At 48.3% G+C, this 15865-nt stretch overlaps 1 protein-coding gene across 5 annotated transcripts in view; it reads right to left on the bottom strand.

The window, feature by feature from the left end:
- The window catches only part of RPH3AL (rabphilin 3A like (without C2 domains)), an 86330-nt gene that overhangs the window by 36729 nt on the left and 33736 nt on the right, over window positions 1-15865 (bottom strand). The gene's annotated exons all lie outside the window — the stretch shown is intronic.

Genomic DNA, 15865 nt, shown 5'->3' with positions numbered 1-15865 from the left:
TTGTGATGAAGCAACCATGTTAAACATATTTAACATAAAGTGTGGGGATTCAGAGGAGATACGCAGCAGAGAAGAAGAATAAATACCGGAAAATGCAATTTCATTTGTGCCTCCCAGCACACAGAATAATGAACTAACGAGACACGCTGTCCAAGAAAATGTGAATATATTACAGATATATTCCCACTGCAGTTGCATCAAGTACTTGTTCAAATCAAGTACAGATCAAATACTTAAATATTTCATGCAGAATGTGAATCTTGCAGTTCTGCTTGGAGCTGATGCAGCTGACAGAGGAAATAGCCATACTTGGTGATTCTTATTGAACTTTTCATCCGGCGTTCCCAAAACACTTTGCAAATGTGGGCCTCAATACAAACAGAGGTGCAATAGTGGGCATGCTTAATTTCATCAGGGATTCTGCAACTTGCATTTTTACAACAGGGCATAATCAAAGGGTGCTTGAAATGCTCGATGATGATAACAGTGTTTAGCATTGCTAGAGGACTTTTTACATGCAGGGAAGAATCAGCATCATCCCTGTTTCACAGATGGGGAAACTGAGGCACAGAGAAGTGAAGTGATTTACCCACGGTCTGATGGTAGATTAGAGGCCAAGTGGGGAACAAATCTCAAGTTTATCGATTCTCAATCCAGTGTCCTCTGCGCTGATCCATGCTGCTGTACCAGGTCAGCCCCGGCGTAGCGCTGATTATTTTTAGTAAGCCAGCTGCACAGGCCTCTAACATGCTTGAATGTGAAAAGATTTGAGGGCTGAAAATGAACCACGAGAGCAAACAGCCACCAGTGACTGGACCAGAAACCCCCTTCTGAAGCGTGACTGACCCTGGGTTGAGTCGTGAGCTGAGCCACTGTGCACCTCCATAAGAAGAGGTGGATTCTGAGAGGGCACGGGTAAAGAAGTGTGGTTCCCAATTCCTTCCCCAGCATAGCGACAAAAACAATAGCAATTAAGCAGAGTTATGCTCCAGACAGCCAAATCTCTGACACCTGCCCCCCACTTGCTAGCTAATAAAGAACATGTTTGTCATTTCACATTGCTCCTACAACATTGTCTCTGCTGATAAATATAAGAGGGAGTGGAGACTTTTCGAGGGAGCTAGCATCTGGGCTGCCAGCATTGAGAGCACGCTCTCCCACTGACATAGTGCTGTGCACACCGGGGGTTAGGCTGATAGAATTGTGTCGCTCAAGGGTATGGATTTTTCACACCCCTAAGGGACACAGTTATAGCGATGCAAGTCTGTGGTGTAGACCTGGCCTCAGACATGGGCCTAAAGTCAGAGTGGATACAGTTTCACGCAGCGGAAGCTGAGTCTGCGGAAAGCCTCCCCAGCTGGCTGCAAAAGGGCAGCGCTGCCTCTGAGGTCCAGCCTACGAAGAATGTGCTCCTCACCTGTATTAGGGGCTATGACCTAACATAAAGCAACAGCCCACACTCTCTTTCCATGGTGCCTCTACACTACAACTGCAGGCATACCCACAGCTAGCTAGCTTTAATCTAGCTAGCAAGACCACCAGGAGCAGCAAAGCCGTGGCAGCAGGGGATTCAGGGACCCTGGATAACTATTCTGGTGGCTAGCCCCCACTCCAGTCCGTGCTGAAGAGGTCACTGATATTGTTATCAAAGCTAGCTCAATTATGTCTACACATACTGCGATCCCACCTCTGACTGCAGTGTGGGCATAGCCTAAACTCTCATGATTTTATGGCAAGTTTCATCTGATGTTTAAGTTAAAGCCCCAGCTCCTGGAGTCAGGTGATTATGCAACAATCCCAGCTTTTTTTTTTTTTTTTTTTTTTTTTTTTTACAGCTATGAGAACTAGAAACTTCTTTTAAAAAAAGAAAGTATGAAAATGGAACCTGCGCTCACTCTAGCGTGTCTCCTACAGGCTCAGAGATCAAATATACAGAGCCCCAATTTTCTTTTAAATAAAAAACCTGATGGTTCCTAAGCCAATCTCATAATTTTCGAACAGCTGGGATTGATGATACAGAGTGTTTCCATGTATCTGTTGTGGGAGACAGAAGTACTCCGCTTTTCTCTTTATTCATTCACCTCTCAATATGCCAGGTCTCTGTAAAATACCCAACAGCAAGGGGAGCCAATACCTTCAAGCAACGTACAGTCCCAAGTGCACCCCCACTGAAGTACACACTGAAAGGATCATAGTAAGTAAAGGTGGATCTACGCATAGGTTTTTGTCCTGTTATAACTAGACTGGCTTAGAAACTGATACAGCTGAATAGGTACAACACGCCATGGATTACACACACACACACAAACCTAGTTACAGCAGTACAAAAACCTGTGTTTGGACCAATCCCAACACAGAATGAAAACAAGAGAGTTTATCCACTATTAATTCCATACACTCAGCTGTGTTACTGGCAGGCACAATGTCTGAAATAGTCTATGCTTTATATTCTTTTCGAGCCAGGACACATGACGTTTAGCTCTAGTGGCCATGAATCAAAATCATGGACACAGCAAACAGGCCAGCAGTGCAATCGATGAAGATGAAAGAGCATGACTCTTGATTAACTTTAAATAAAATACACCTGCAGTGATGCTTCAAAAATAAAAGACAGCATATAATCCTTCAGTTTGGGTCTTTTAATACTGAGCTTTACGCTTTCCAAGGAAAGCAGTGTTTACTCTTGCTGGTTACACAAACATTCGGAGGGAACTCCTAGCCCCACTGACGTCAATGAGAGTTTCAGTGGGATCTGGATTTCACCATAGGACTGCTTATCAGGAGAGATAGATAGCGAAACTGTTCAATATATAATAGCACTGAGCTCGTACATTGCTATTTTTATCCACAGCTCTCAAAGCGCTTAAAAGGAGGGTAAATCTCATCACCATTGTAAAGCTAAGGAAACAGAGGCACAGAGATGGGATGGGACTTCCCAAGATCACCCAGCCAGCAGGAAGAGAACCCAGGCTGCCTGCCTCCCATTGTCCAGTTCACTATCCTGTGGGCTGCTCTACCTCCCTGCCCCTGAACTCTCAGGCTTTGCTTGTGGGCCACAATATCGTAAGAGAAACGGCTTTGTGTTTCTGTGGGCAGACGCACGAACGATGAAGCTGATGTTGAACAATGACACCGGCCCTATTTGGGCTCAGGTAGACCTGCCTCGGGGGAGATTTTGTTCACCCTAACCAAATTAAAATACTGGACAGCAGATTCAGCTGTTCATTATGGAAAACAATTTAAACAGCCATGTCTGCAACGAGCCCAGAACATTCACTGTGATTTTATAGCTCTGCTGCTATTCCCATTGCAGTTGCATCGAGTACTTGTTCACGTTATAGGAGGAGAGTTGCAACCAGGTACTTGGAGACAAATGTCTATTTTATCCAAGTCAATTTAGCCTCAGCTGGGAAACTTGGAAGCGACTCGAGGTGGAGAAGCGATCCCAACCCAGCCAATTCAAGGAGGCTGGGGTGCTACACCTGGACCTGCAAAGGGCTTCCAGAGAGCAAGAGGAGGAGAAGGGTGTGACTGGGTCAGGCTGTGCCTGCAGAAGGGAAGCCATGTGGTATGCTTAAGGTGTGCCCAGCCTGGGCACATTACACAGAACTGTCCAGAGATGGAGTGTGATTGCCTAGACTGCTGTGACAGCAGGACCATGTGGTGGGGATCCACTCAAAGCTGGGGGCAATGACTCTCCACCTTGGTATCCCAAGGCCAGCACCACCCCCTTCCTCTTCTGGAACAGAACAACTGGCACTAGATTCCTATGGGGTGGGGAAGGGACAAGGAGGAATCCTTGGCTCCTGGTCTCAGCAGCTGCTCCAACCAAGGAGCACAGAGTTGCTGGGGCAGCCAAGCTGCAACCCACTGATGCAGCCTTCCAGAGGCCACCTACCCGCCAGTGCCAGTGCAGGGGTTTGTTAGGAGGTGAAGAGAAAGAGCCAGGTTTCTAGACAGGCCATCTCTTGTTAGAGTGCACTGCCTGGTAGAACACAATTACTCTGGGGACAGAGAGGAGGGACCAAGCTGCACTAGAAGAGGGTGTATCTGTACCTAATGCACACATTCTTCTGCTCTAAGGACGGCAGCAACACCTGCGTTCTAGTCCCAGCTCTTATGCAGATTCCTTTACTGGCCTTGAGCATCTCTGGACCTCCTGGCCTCAATTTCCCTATGCGTAAAACAAAGATAGCAGTGGTTTCTTAATTAGCATCTGTGGTACTCTTGGAAGATGCAAAGCCTTATGTAAATGCGAGCTCTTGTATTACACTGCACTGGGATAACATTTATTATTGACGCCCATGTGTGGGATGTGCCTGAACACTCATTTCAATCCAACCCTACGGCCCGGCACAAGGAGGATAAGCTACACAAGCGAGCGCTCTTTAGTTTCATTGTTTGCCTTCATCTGCTCTTCCGTAACGTGGAGATTTCCAATTCCATTATTTACACCCAGCTGTCTTTACTCCTACCTTTAGGCATCGGAGGACAAGCAAATTGAAGGGCAGCAAAACTGCCATTCTGCCATCACTTACTGAATAGCAAAATCAACCGCATCTCTGACCCAAGCATTTGCTACAATACAGTGGCTGCTGGGCTTCAATTATTCTGCATTGCACCCTCAATCAGGCCTCCATTATGTCATGGGTCTGTGATGGAGAATGTTATTTAAATTCTATACATTCACTCTCAGCCCCCAAAATAGTATCTCTGTATTTCAAAGGAGTTCACCAATAGCAAACAGGTGCGTGGCCCTTGGATTGGATCCAGAGTAACCCAAAATAAATGATCCTCTGTCAGCGGGGTATTTTGCCAAAAACCACCCCAGGAAAGGCATAACCCTTAGCTATGGCCATTTATAATGAGCCTGGGAGGAGATGAAATATGTTCTTCCAGAGCAGCAATCTTCCGCCTATTTGTGGTTTTACTGTGATAAACCAAGAGATGCAGCCAGCCTTGAAAACGTCATTTAGCAAAGAGAGGTAAAAAAACAGAGGGGGTTGATGAAGCCAGGATGGAGCTTTTGTTAGGTTCCTGATGGCGTTTCATTCTCCTTGAGATTGAATGGCTGGGCTTTTTTTTTTTTTTTTTTTTTTTTTAAGATTTCCCCCTTTGCCCCCACTTAAGTTGTTTTCGTTATCACTGTGAATATGGCTGTGTCAATTCAGATGTAAATGTGCATGAACGCTTCCAAGAGGATTTTAATTATGATGATAGCATCACTAATTATTGATATATAAATATAGAGAGATATAAAGTAAGTGGTAATTCAGGAAGGCGCTTGGTAGAACCTGGCAGGATCAGTCAAAGCCAGCCAAAGTACAGCGCTAATGGACCATGCAGGACTCAGAAAAATAACAGGAAGGAAGGCCGTTTGCCCACCAGGACAGGCATGGAAAAGCACTGTGGTGAGTTGGGGCAGCCTCTCCCCCACACATTAAGATGGGTATTTCATGCCAGTTGATAGACAGCCCCTGGCCCTGCCCTGGGTGGGAAATCGTGAGACCCACAGAACTGTGGGTACAAGGAATCACAAGGTGAAGATTCTCATTCTCACACCAAACTGTCTTTCAGCAATGGAGGACGGCCTCCAGGCAACTCGAGTTGTCACAGCACAGGCTTCTGGGAACCACACCTGCTGCCACAAATGCCCTGATTAGAGCCCTCAAGACCTGGGCCTTATTCCACTGATAGCTGTCACAACAAGTTCCACTTGTGCCTCTGCCAGTGAACCAACTGTGCCGGCTGTGCATCTACACTACCCCGGCATCCTTGAGAGCGGCTTACTGCTTTACCAACCTCAGCCAGGTTAGCAATTGGCCTTGTTACAATCCCCTTGCTGACAACAGTCTGGATGGAAGAGGGAGAGCTGCCCTATCAAGCCAGGCGATGGAGATAGCTAGATTACATGCTTGTTTACGGAGAGAAATTTGCTAGACTGGATCAGTCCATGGGCCTGTCCTATCCAGTCTCCTGTCTGGGGTCTCCTCAGAAGCAGGTTAGATGTAACTCCGGCTAATGCTCCTTGCCAGTTCTGTGATGCTGTGCAGGGGTGAAGGGTAAGACTTGCTTTCAGATCCCCACAGTGATGAGCTCGGCCTCTGGAACATGAGATTGGACTGCCTTTATCTGAGCCCGCATTGCTACAGATGGCACTGTGGGCTGTACACATCATCCAGGTCCCATTTAAAATCCATCTGTAGCCTTGGATGCATCTGTTAGGAAAACTTGCCCAGAAAGAACAGTGCCTTTATCACAAGTGCTAAGCTACAGTAAACAACACCGGGGAGGGGGGCAGTGGCACAGCTGGGGCTGCTTGTGTGTCACCGAGAGAACAGTCGTAGCCTAATGCAGATCAGATCAACTGCATTTCACGGCAAGAGACACAAACCCTCTCCTTCCACGGCAGGATGGGAATGCGGATTGCACAGCTGATCTTTGATCAGGAACTGTATCCAGGCTCCATCCAGTTTACCTGCCCGTGTTATTGCTCAGCAGCACTTTCGCTCATGGGTGGGTGCGTGCATGCGTGTTATTTCTGCACACAACACTTAGTAAAATAAGCGCTGCTGAACATGGTGTTTTGCTTCTGGATGGCTGGGGCACCAGCCGCAGGCAGAATCCATTAATCACCGCAGCTCTCCAGAAATAAGACACTGTGTCAGAGGAACTTGTTCCTTATTGCTATTCAAAGCAGCCTGCTCAGCAGATGCTTCAAGGAAACAGAGCAATGAGGACTCTGAATGACTGTGTCTGAGATTTCCAAAGGGGCCTAGGGGAGTTGGGCACTTAACTCCCATTCAAAGTCAATGTAAATACCAGTCTCTGTTATTTGGGCCTTGTTTTCGGCCCAGACCCATTGGGGAGCTAACTGCAGTCGTGGCCGTGCAGATACCATCTCCCCTGCACTGTGAATGGCTCCAGCGTGCGAAGGAAAGGAGGGAGACAGTGAGACAGAACAGGTGCCATTGCAGAACTACACGGCCTCCTCAGTGCAGCAGGAGGATGCTCTCTAGGCCAAATCATCAGAGTCAGAGACCGAATTAACCTGTTTTGCTTCTCCATTCCAGCAGCCAGCCAGAGCAGGCTCGTTCTGATAGAAAAGGGACGTTTTTCAGGCAGCCAGGGGAGCCTCAGGCTTCTAAGTACAGGAGATCTGACTTGAGGTAAACTGTCCTAAAGGATGACCCAACACTCTCACAAATCTTGGGAGACAGGCCAGTCCTTGCCTACAGACAGCCCCGCAACCTGAAGCAAATACTCACCAACAACCACATACCACACAACAGAACCACTAACCCAGGAACTTATCCTTGCAACAAAGCCCGTTGCCAACTGTGCCCACATATCTATTCAGGGGACACCATCACAGGGCCTAATAACATCAGCCACACTATCAGAGGCTCGTTCACCTGCACATCCACCAATGTGATATATGCCATCATGTGCCAGCAATGCCCCTCTGCCATGTACATTGGTCAAACTGGACAGTCTCTACGTAAAAGAATAAATGGACACAAATCAGATGTCAAGAATTGTAACATTCATAAACCAGTCGGAGAACACTTCAATCTCTCTGGTCACGCGATCACAGACATGAAGGTCGCTATCTTAAAACAAAAAAACTTCAAATCCAGACTCCAGCGAGAAACTGCTGAATTGGAATTCATTTGCAAATTGGATACTATTAATTTAGGCTTAAATAGAGACTTGGAGTGGCTAAGTCATTATGCAAGGTAGCCTGTTTCCTCTTGTTTTTTCCTACCCCCCCCCCCCCCCAGATGTTCTGGTTTAACTTGGATTTTAACTTGAAGAGTGGTCAGTTTGGATGAGCTATTACCAGCAGGAGAGTGAGTTTCTGTGTGTATGGGGGTGGGGGGATGTGAGAACCTGGATTTATGCAGGAAATAGCCCAGCTTGATTGTCATGCACATTGTGTAAAGAGTTGTCACTTTGGATGGGCTATCACCAGCAGGAGAGTGAATTTGTGTGGGGGGGTGGAGGGTGAGAAAACCTGGATTTGTGCTGGAAATCACTTTAGATAAGCTATTACCAGCAGGACAGTGGGGTGGGAATAGGTATTGTTTCATATTCTCTGTGTATATATAAAGCCTGCTGCAGTTTCCACGATATGCATCTGAGGAAGTGAGCTGTAGCTCACGAAAGCTTATGCTCTAATAAATTGGTTAGTCTCTAAGGTGCCACAAGTCCTCCTTTTCTTTTTGCAAATACAGACTAACACGGCTGCTACTCTGAAACCTGTCCTCTGAGTGTGATTCCAGTAATGCCCAGGACAAAGTGACGTGACCCAGCAAGTCAGTGGCAGGGCGAGGAACAGAACCAGGGGCACCGACTCCCAGTCTGCTGCTGTCCCTCCCAGATGTCCCGACTGACAAAGTGTCCCCCTCCTCCCCAGCCTCCACGCCCTTCTGCAAGGGCATTCCCAGTGGCTCACCATATCACCTGGCTGCTAATTCAAGGGCAGGTATCCAGTACTAGCATGCAGTGAGGCAAACCATCGTGGGTGCTCACAAGCCCCGGTACTACTTCTCGCGAGTCTGAGGCAGACTCAAAGTGCAGAGCTGCACAGTCATGCTCCTGCCCTGAGCAAGCGGTGCTGTGCCACTGCCAAAATACCGTGCCCACCACTGGGCCACAAGAGCCATTCTCCTGTATGTTACTACGGCATGTCTGGGACCAGGTGATGCTTTACGGGAAACCATGTGTCTGCGTTATGCCACACGCGTAGTGAGGACACGCACCCAAGGCGGCACTGCTGGCTTTCTGGATGGATAATTTGGACACTTCCGTGTATTACCTTGGAAGCAATCAGCAGCAGAGAGCAAAGCTTCCATTCCCATTAGCTTCTCAATGCCTGCTGCTCAGTTACAGCAAAAAGCCTTCTGTGGAACCCACCTCTGTGCACGGCAAGCATCCATTTGGAATTCAGTTTTGGACCCACTGCTAATTCCATAGCTCTGGCCTTCAACCAGCATGGGTGCATGAAAGGCCATGTTAATGCTCTTATTCCAGAGCCACTGTTCAAAGGCAGATCAAACGTGGGGCTGAATGTGCAGCCCCCCGGCTCTCCTTCATCCACTGAATCAAGGGAGGATTTACAGACCTGCCTTGGTGAACCGTGACACAGGCAATGGGCGTGAAAGCACTGATGTTGTACATATAGGAAGCAATGCACAGCTATGCCACATGCGTTAAATTAACACACCACCACACCCCCAAAACAAGCACTCAGCTGACATGACAGCACCACATGCTGCTAATAAACAAAACTAAGCTTCATGTCCTTACTGGGCCAGTGACTTTTGTTTAAAAGCAACCCGTTTCCAAGCACACGTCAAACAATCTGTAGGATTCACAATGGGCTAAGCAGGGAGGGAGGTGTGAAGATGTGCTGTGTTGAGCACTAGTCATTAGGAAAAGGAAGCAGCTTTAGAATGACCTGGAAGCAAAAACCTCCCTTTGTCCCCTGAGCCCTCCAATCTCTCGCTGTTCAATTATTAGGCAGATGGCTAAGAACACTGTGTCATCACTTGCCCAGCAGCACGCTCCTGTCCCAGCCTTGCTACCGATCCCTTCGGAAGGAATATTCCCCTAGAACAGATTGGCACAGACATGGTGTGTGAGTTTGTGTGTGTGCGCCCTTTCCGCTGCAGAATGGGGCGCGGGTCATCGACCGAGCATAGCCCACCTAATCGATTTCCTGCCATTGCAGGGGCATCCGTGCCATCTCAGTCTCTCTCGTTCTCTGCCGGTGGCACACACAACAGTTTAGTCTCCTGAGGACATAAGTCTGTAAAATGGGGTGACAGAACTTGTCCACTTTGCCAGGCGGTGGGGGGTTCAGAGTGGACACTGACCAATGCTGGGAAAGAGCTTGGCTGAAGAGACTGGCATAAAAGTACAGAGGCTCATTGTTTTCTCAAGGAAGCATTTTCCTTGAGGGCTGTGCTGCAGTTCATTCTGTACATCTCATGCTCCAAGACGTTTCACAAGGGATTTAAAACAAGGACATTTTCAGTCACCACAGGCTGATAGACACCGTCCTCCCAAGCATAACGGCAGAGAGGCACATGCTATTGCACCTCCCAATCCCACCTACACAAATAACCCATTGCTCAGAGAACAGAACTCCAGGTAAACGGTGTGCGTCTCTCAAGCTGCAAAACACACAAAAACGCCTTGAGAACAGAACACTGCTAAGCAAGAAATGACTGAAAGTCCCCTCCTCTGCACAGATACACACAGCAATCATCGTGCATTTCAAAAGGGAACAATGGTAAAATAATTCATTTTCTCTGTAACCCACCACTCCAGCCTAATGCACTAGCGGGGTTTTAAATGGTAAGGCAGTGGAGGGAGAAAAGCAGGAAGGGGAACATTTGGGATGCCTGGAGTTATGGTTTTATCCTGCTGTCACTTAGAACACAGGACTGGGCAAGAGGGGGCAGAGTGCTTTATACAAGATCAAGGTGATTTACGCAGCTTCTGGGTCAGACCGAAATAAAAAAGCTATGTGGTTGCTCCCAAACTCAGCCCCAAGTCAGGAAAGCATGCCCACTTTGGGGAAGTAATTAAACTGGGATTTCCGGGCATGCTGCAAGTTAAGCACGTGATTCAAAACGGCCCTGGTTTGAACCACAGGCTTTGCTTGTGCCAGCATTTTCCCACCTCTGTACTAGCATCAAAGTAGCTCCACTAGTGGAAGAGCTAGCGTCGAGAGGGCGTCGCTGTTTTTACCACCAGAACATTTCACTGAATGGGGAAGGCAACCTAGTGAGAGACAATGTGGAAAAAGCTGAAGTACTCAATACTTTTTTTGCCTCTGTCTTCACAGACAAGGTCAGCTCCCAGACTGCTGCACTGGGCAGCACAGTATGGGGAGGAGGTGACAGTCCTCAATAGTGAAAGAACAGCTTAAGGACTATTTAGAAAAGCTGGACATGCACAAGTCCATGGGGCCGGATCTAATGCATCCAAGGGTGTTGAGGGAGTTGGCTGATGTGACTGCAGAGCCATTGGCCATTATCTTTGAAAACTCGAGGCAATCGGGGGAAGTCCCAGAAGATTGGAAAAGGCAAATATAGTGCCCATCTTTAAAAAAGGGAAGAAGGAGAATCCGGGGAACTATAGCCTCACCTCAGTCCCTGGAAAAATCACGGAGCAGGTCCTCAAGGAATGCATTTTGAAGCACTTGGAGGAGAAGAAGGTGATCAGGAACAGTCAGCATGGATTCACCAAGGGCAAGTCATGCATGACCACCCTGATTGCCTTCTATGATGAGATAACTGGCTCTGTGGATATGGGGAAAGCGGTGGATGTGATATATCTTGACTTTAGCAAAGCTTTCGATATGGTCTCCCATAGTATTCTTGCCAGCAAGTTTAAAAAGTATGGATTGGATGAATGGACTATAAGGTGGATAGAAAGCTGGCTAGATCGTCGGGCTCAACGGGTAGTGATCGACGGCTCGATGTATCTAGCTGGCAGCCGGTATCAAGCGGAGTGCCCGAGGGGTCTGTCGTGGGGCCAGTTTTGTTCAACACTTCATTAATGATCTGGATGATGGGATGGATTGCACCCTCAGCAAGTTTGCAGATGACACTTAGCTGGGGCGGGTGGGGGGGGGGAAGATATGCTGGAGAGTAGGGATAGGGTCCAGAGTGACTGACACAAATTGGAGGATTGGGCTAAAAGAAATCTGATGAGGACAAGTGCAAAATCCTGCACTTAGGATGGAAAAATCCCATGCACTACTACAGGCTGGGGACCGACTGGCTAAGCGGCAGTTCTGCAGAAAAGGACCTGGGGATTACAGTGGACGAGAAGCTGGATATGAGTCAACAGTGTGCCCTTGTTGCCAAGAAGGCTAATGGCACATTGGGCTGCATTACTAGGAGCACTGCCAGCAAATCAAGGGAGGTGATTATTCCCCTCTATTCGGCACTGGTGAGGCTACATCTGAAGTACTGCATCCGGTTTTGGGGCCCCCACTACAAAAAGGATGTGGACAAATTGGGGAGAGTCCAGCGGAGGTCAACAAAAATGATTAGGGGGCTAGGGCACATGACTTATAAGGAGAGGCTGAGGGAACTGGGGTTATCTAGTCTGCAGAAGAGAAGAGTGAGGGGGGATTTGATAGCAGCCTTCAACTACCTGAAGGGGGGTTCCAAAGAGGACGGAGCTAGGCTGTTCTCAGTGGTGGCAGATGACAGGACAAGGAGCAATGGTCTCAAGTTGTAGTGGGGGAGGTGTAGGTTGGATACTAGGAAATACTATTCACTAGGAGGGTGGTGAAGCGCTGGATGGGTTCCCTAGGGAGGTGGTAGAATCTCCATCCTTAGAGGTTTTTAAGGCCCAACTTAAAGCCCTGGCTGGGATGATTTAGTTGGGATTGGTCCTGCTTTGATAGCAGCACCAGACAACACAGTGCTAAAACACAGGCAGCCAAAGGCACCTTGTCTATGCCAAGGTTATGCTACACCTCTGGTTGAGCAATCCGTGCAGCTATTCTGGAGCTGTCCCTTCAGCATAGACGAAGACAGCACTGACTGAGTTAATGCAAACCCCAGCTTGCCATGGTCTACACATGGGGCCAGTGCTGATGCTGCTACACCAACAGCTGTCTGGGGGCTATGTGGAGTGTAGACCAGAGCTAATGCTCCCACCATGGCTAAACTGGGGCCAGCGTTCAGTAGAGGTGGTAGGGCAGGGCCCCATCAGAGCTCACCAGTACACGAGGCAAGGATACGTAGAGAATCCAGCAAAGGAGCAGGGAGTCAGCAAAACAAAACAAAAGGCAGCAAAATGAGCTCCATGGAGCCCTTTCAACAACACACACAGCTCGCTGTCCAGTATCTCTCTTGTTCCTTGTTACACTGCTCAGACAGACAGAGTACTGCAATTCACTCAATTTGCATTCCTCCAGGGAGGCCACAGTAACACCCCTGCTGGGTAAGCACCAGTCAGGCCAGGCATCCAGATAGATAAGGTGCTGCACCAGAGCTCTGCATGCCAGTCTAAGAGCTGGCCCAGCTCTAAATCCTGGGACTGACCTTGAAGGTGCTGCCTGGAAGGGCCCCGGCTATCTCAGAGATGGGCTCTCTATAGGCTCTCCACCATGGAAGTGGAAACCAGCAGCCCCCAGCGAGGAACTCCTGGGAACTGGAAAGGAGAGAGCAGATGCCCAAGCCTGCGGAAGGGACTCAGCTGAGTTGCAGCCCTACCAGTCACTGGGCGTGTGCAAGATCTCTCCCTATGTGGCCAGTGCTGGGCTGTGGCTCTGTCTGAGGCTGGGGAGGGCATACTCAGGTGCTGTTGTGATGGACACCTGCACGACATCAACCATGACACAGGCAGCATCCTGAGCATGGAAGCACATGGCAATTAACGGAGACTCCCTCACTCTGCACGCAGAGGCTGCTGAAGGGAAAATTTTGTTTGGCAGGGAAGAGAGCCCAGGTTTATAAGATTTAGTAAATCGGCTTCTGTGCTATTTAGTCCATAAAGGTTCCCCACAGTGGATCCAAATTCCTTCCCCCTCTCACTTGTCAGCATAGCACAATGAGGTTAAGAACTCCATAAATATCATGCACAGATAGCCAGTAATTTTCTGAGCCATGGCTCTGGCTGACACCAGAGTGTTGATGAGGTGCCGAGAGCTGGCTAGCTGGAGGCATCACATATGGAGTGTGTCTGCTGGGGGCACGTCTCCTGAATGCCACAGAGTGGTGTAATAATTACAGGCCACCCACTCTTGGGTCTGCTAAGACAGGGATTGAATGGGGAGTGGTCTGAGCACAGGACTGGAAGCCAGGAGTTTTGATTGCAGTTCTGAGACCAACTCTCCAGGGCCTTCGGCAAGTCACCTAAGTCCCAATGCAGCAAACACTTAAGCGTGACATTAAAGTTAAACACGTGCTTAAATCCAGCTGACTCAGTGAGATAAGCACATGCTTAAGTGCATTGCTGAAGCTGCCTCTAGTTCTCTGCCTGCTCCCAACTTGTCAAACAGGGATCTATAGTTCCCTCCCACACCAGGGGACTGTAGAAATTCACTGCTGTTTGCAAAAGGCTACAGTAGCTCTTAGCTCCATGATATCACAGCCTCTGAGCCACCTTCTACAACTGGCTCGAGCATGGCACATACTAGGCACAACCCCAGCACTGCCAACTGCAGGAGCCTGCTTGCCACAGCGCCACTCTCACTGCAGTACTAATAAAGCAGGGAAAAAGGACTTGTTTTCTGGGCATTAGATTTTTCTCTAATTCCTTTGCTTTTTGAGGCAGGGGAGGAATATCGCAAAATGGGTTGGTAGCCCAAAGCACGTCACCAGGGCAGAGGAATCGTATAATACAGAACACCAGCTCTTACATAGCACTTTTCATCAGTAGATCTCAAAGCGCTTTTACAAAGGTCAGTATCATCGTCCCCATTTTACAGACAGGGAAACTGAGGCAGAGAACAGTGATGTGATTTGCCCGAGATCACTCAGCAGCAGCACTGGGAATAGAACCCAGAGCTCTCGAGTCCCCCTCCAGTGCTCTTTGCTGTGTCACTATCTGTTCTGGCACTTTGCTGTCCAAGGTTGCCCAAGCCATTACTTTTCGCTGGCGAGCAACACGAAAAGAAACCGAAGAGACAGAATTGAGGGGGGAGGGGGGAGAGGGGAGGAGATAAGGCTATTTTACTGTTTGTCTAAGAAGAAAGGTTCCATCAGTTTTCATTAGACAGAGAAGCACTTTGGTTGGAGCTGTGGTTTCAGCTACAGAGAAAGCTCTGAAGGTTATCGTCACCTGGCATGCTGGGCACATATAACACTTATTACTGGACATTTTAATGTTCTTTTCTGTCTAGTGATCATGGCTTTTATTATTTTTATATAAAGACCTTTTAAAAAGGCAGTTAAACCAAGATGGGAAAAGATAATGCACGGGAAAGAGAGAGAGTAAAGCCAGAGACTGATTTCAGTTCAGCTCCAGCACCCGGCTCTCTGTAGAGCACAAAGCATGCCTTGACTTACGTTACAAACCTGGACCTGAGTCAGGGGAACAGAACATGTGGATGGCCCACTAGCTTGAGAATTACCTCCCTGGAGATCACTAGAGGCTCATCACCCAGCACGGCCTCTTCCTTTTGTGAACCCAGAATTATCCACACAAGGCGTCCACGGACACTGAGCTAGAGCTAAACGTGAGCTTGCCAATTGCACCCGCACAGAAACAACTTTTCCATTTAAAATCTAGGTACACGGAGTTACGCAGCTGCCGAACGACTGCAAGAAGGGTTTTCTTGGGCCAAGTTAGTTCTGCAATTTGTCACACTGGGGCATCTTCACCTATCGGACACAGTTCCATGTTTCAAGATTTCATCTACACTTTTTGGGGTTAGTTTTTGCAGTTTAAGAGGCCCTATTCTGATCTATGCAACCAAAGCAACCTCTGGAAGAGCTATCTGTAGAGACTTTGCACCCCAAATGCCTCCCTCGGAGCCCAACAGATTCTAGAGATGGCTGGGGCAAAGATCCCCCAAGAACTAGATGCAGTTTGATGCTTCTGAAACTGCCATACAACTAAGGGGATATCTACACTGCAAAGAGAGGTGTGACTGGAGCATGAAAAGACACAGCTGAGCTAGCTTCAATCCAGCTAGCACAAATAACCATAGCAGCCAAGGGGCGGCAGGCTTGGCTGTACATGCCCACCTGGGACCCTGGGTATGTATTTGAGCGACTATCCTACCCTGCTGCAGCTTCACTGTTATTTACTGGAATTAGCTAGATCATAGCTTAGCTTGGGTATGTCTACACATTCTGCAATCACGCCTCTGACTGCAGTGTAGACA

Source organism: Lepidochelys olivacea (assembly GCF_965140295.1).
Source record: "Lepidochelys olivacea isolate rLepOli2 genome assembly, chromosome: 17".
NCBI lineage: Eukaryota > Metazoa > Chordata > Testudines > Cheloniidae > Lepidochelys > Lepidochelys olivacea.
The sequence above is the reverse complement of the archived record's forward strand: the minus strand, read 5'-3'. Positions and strand labels throughout refer to the sequence as shown.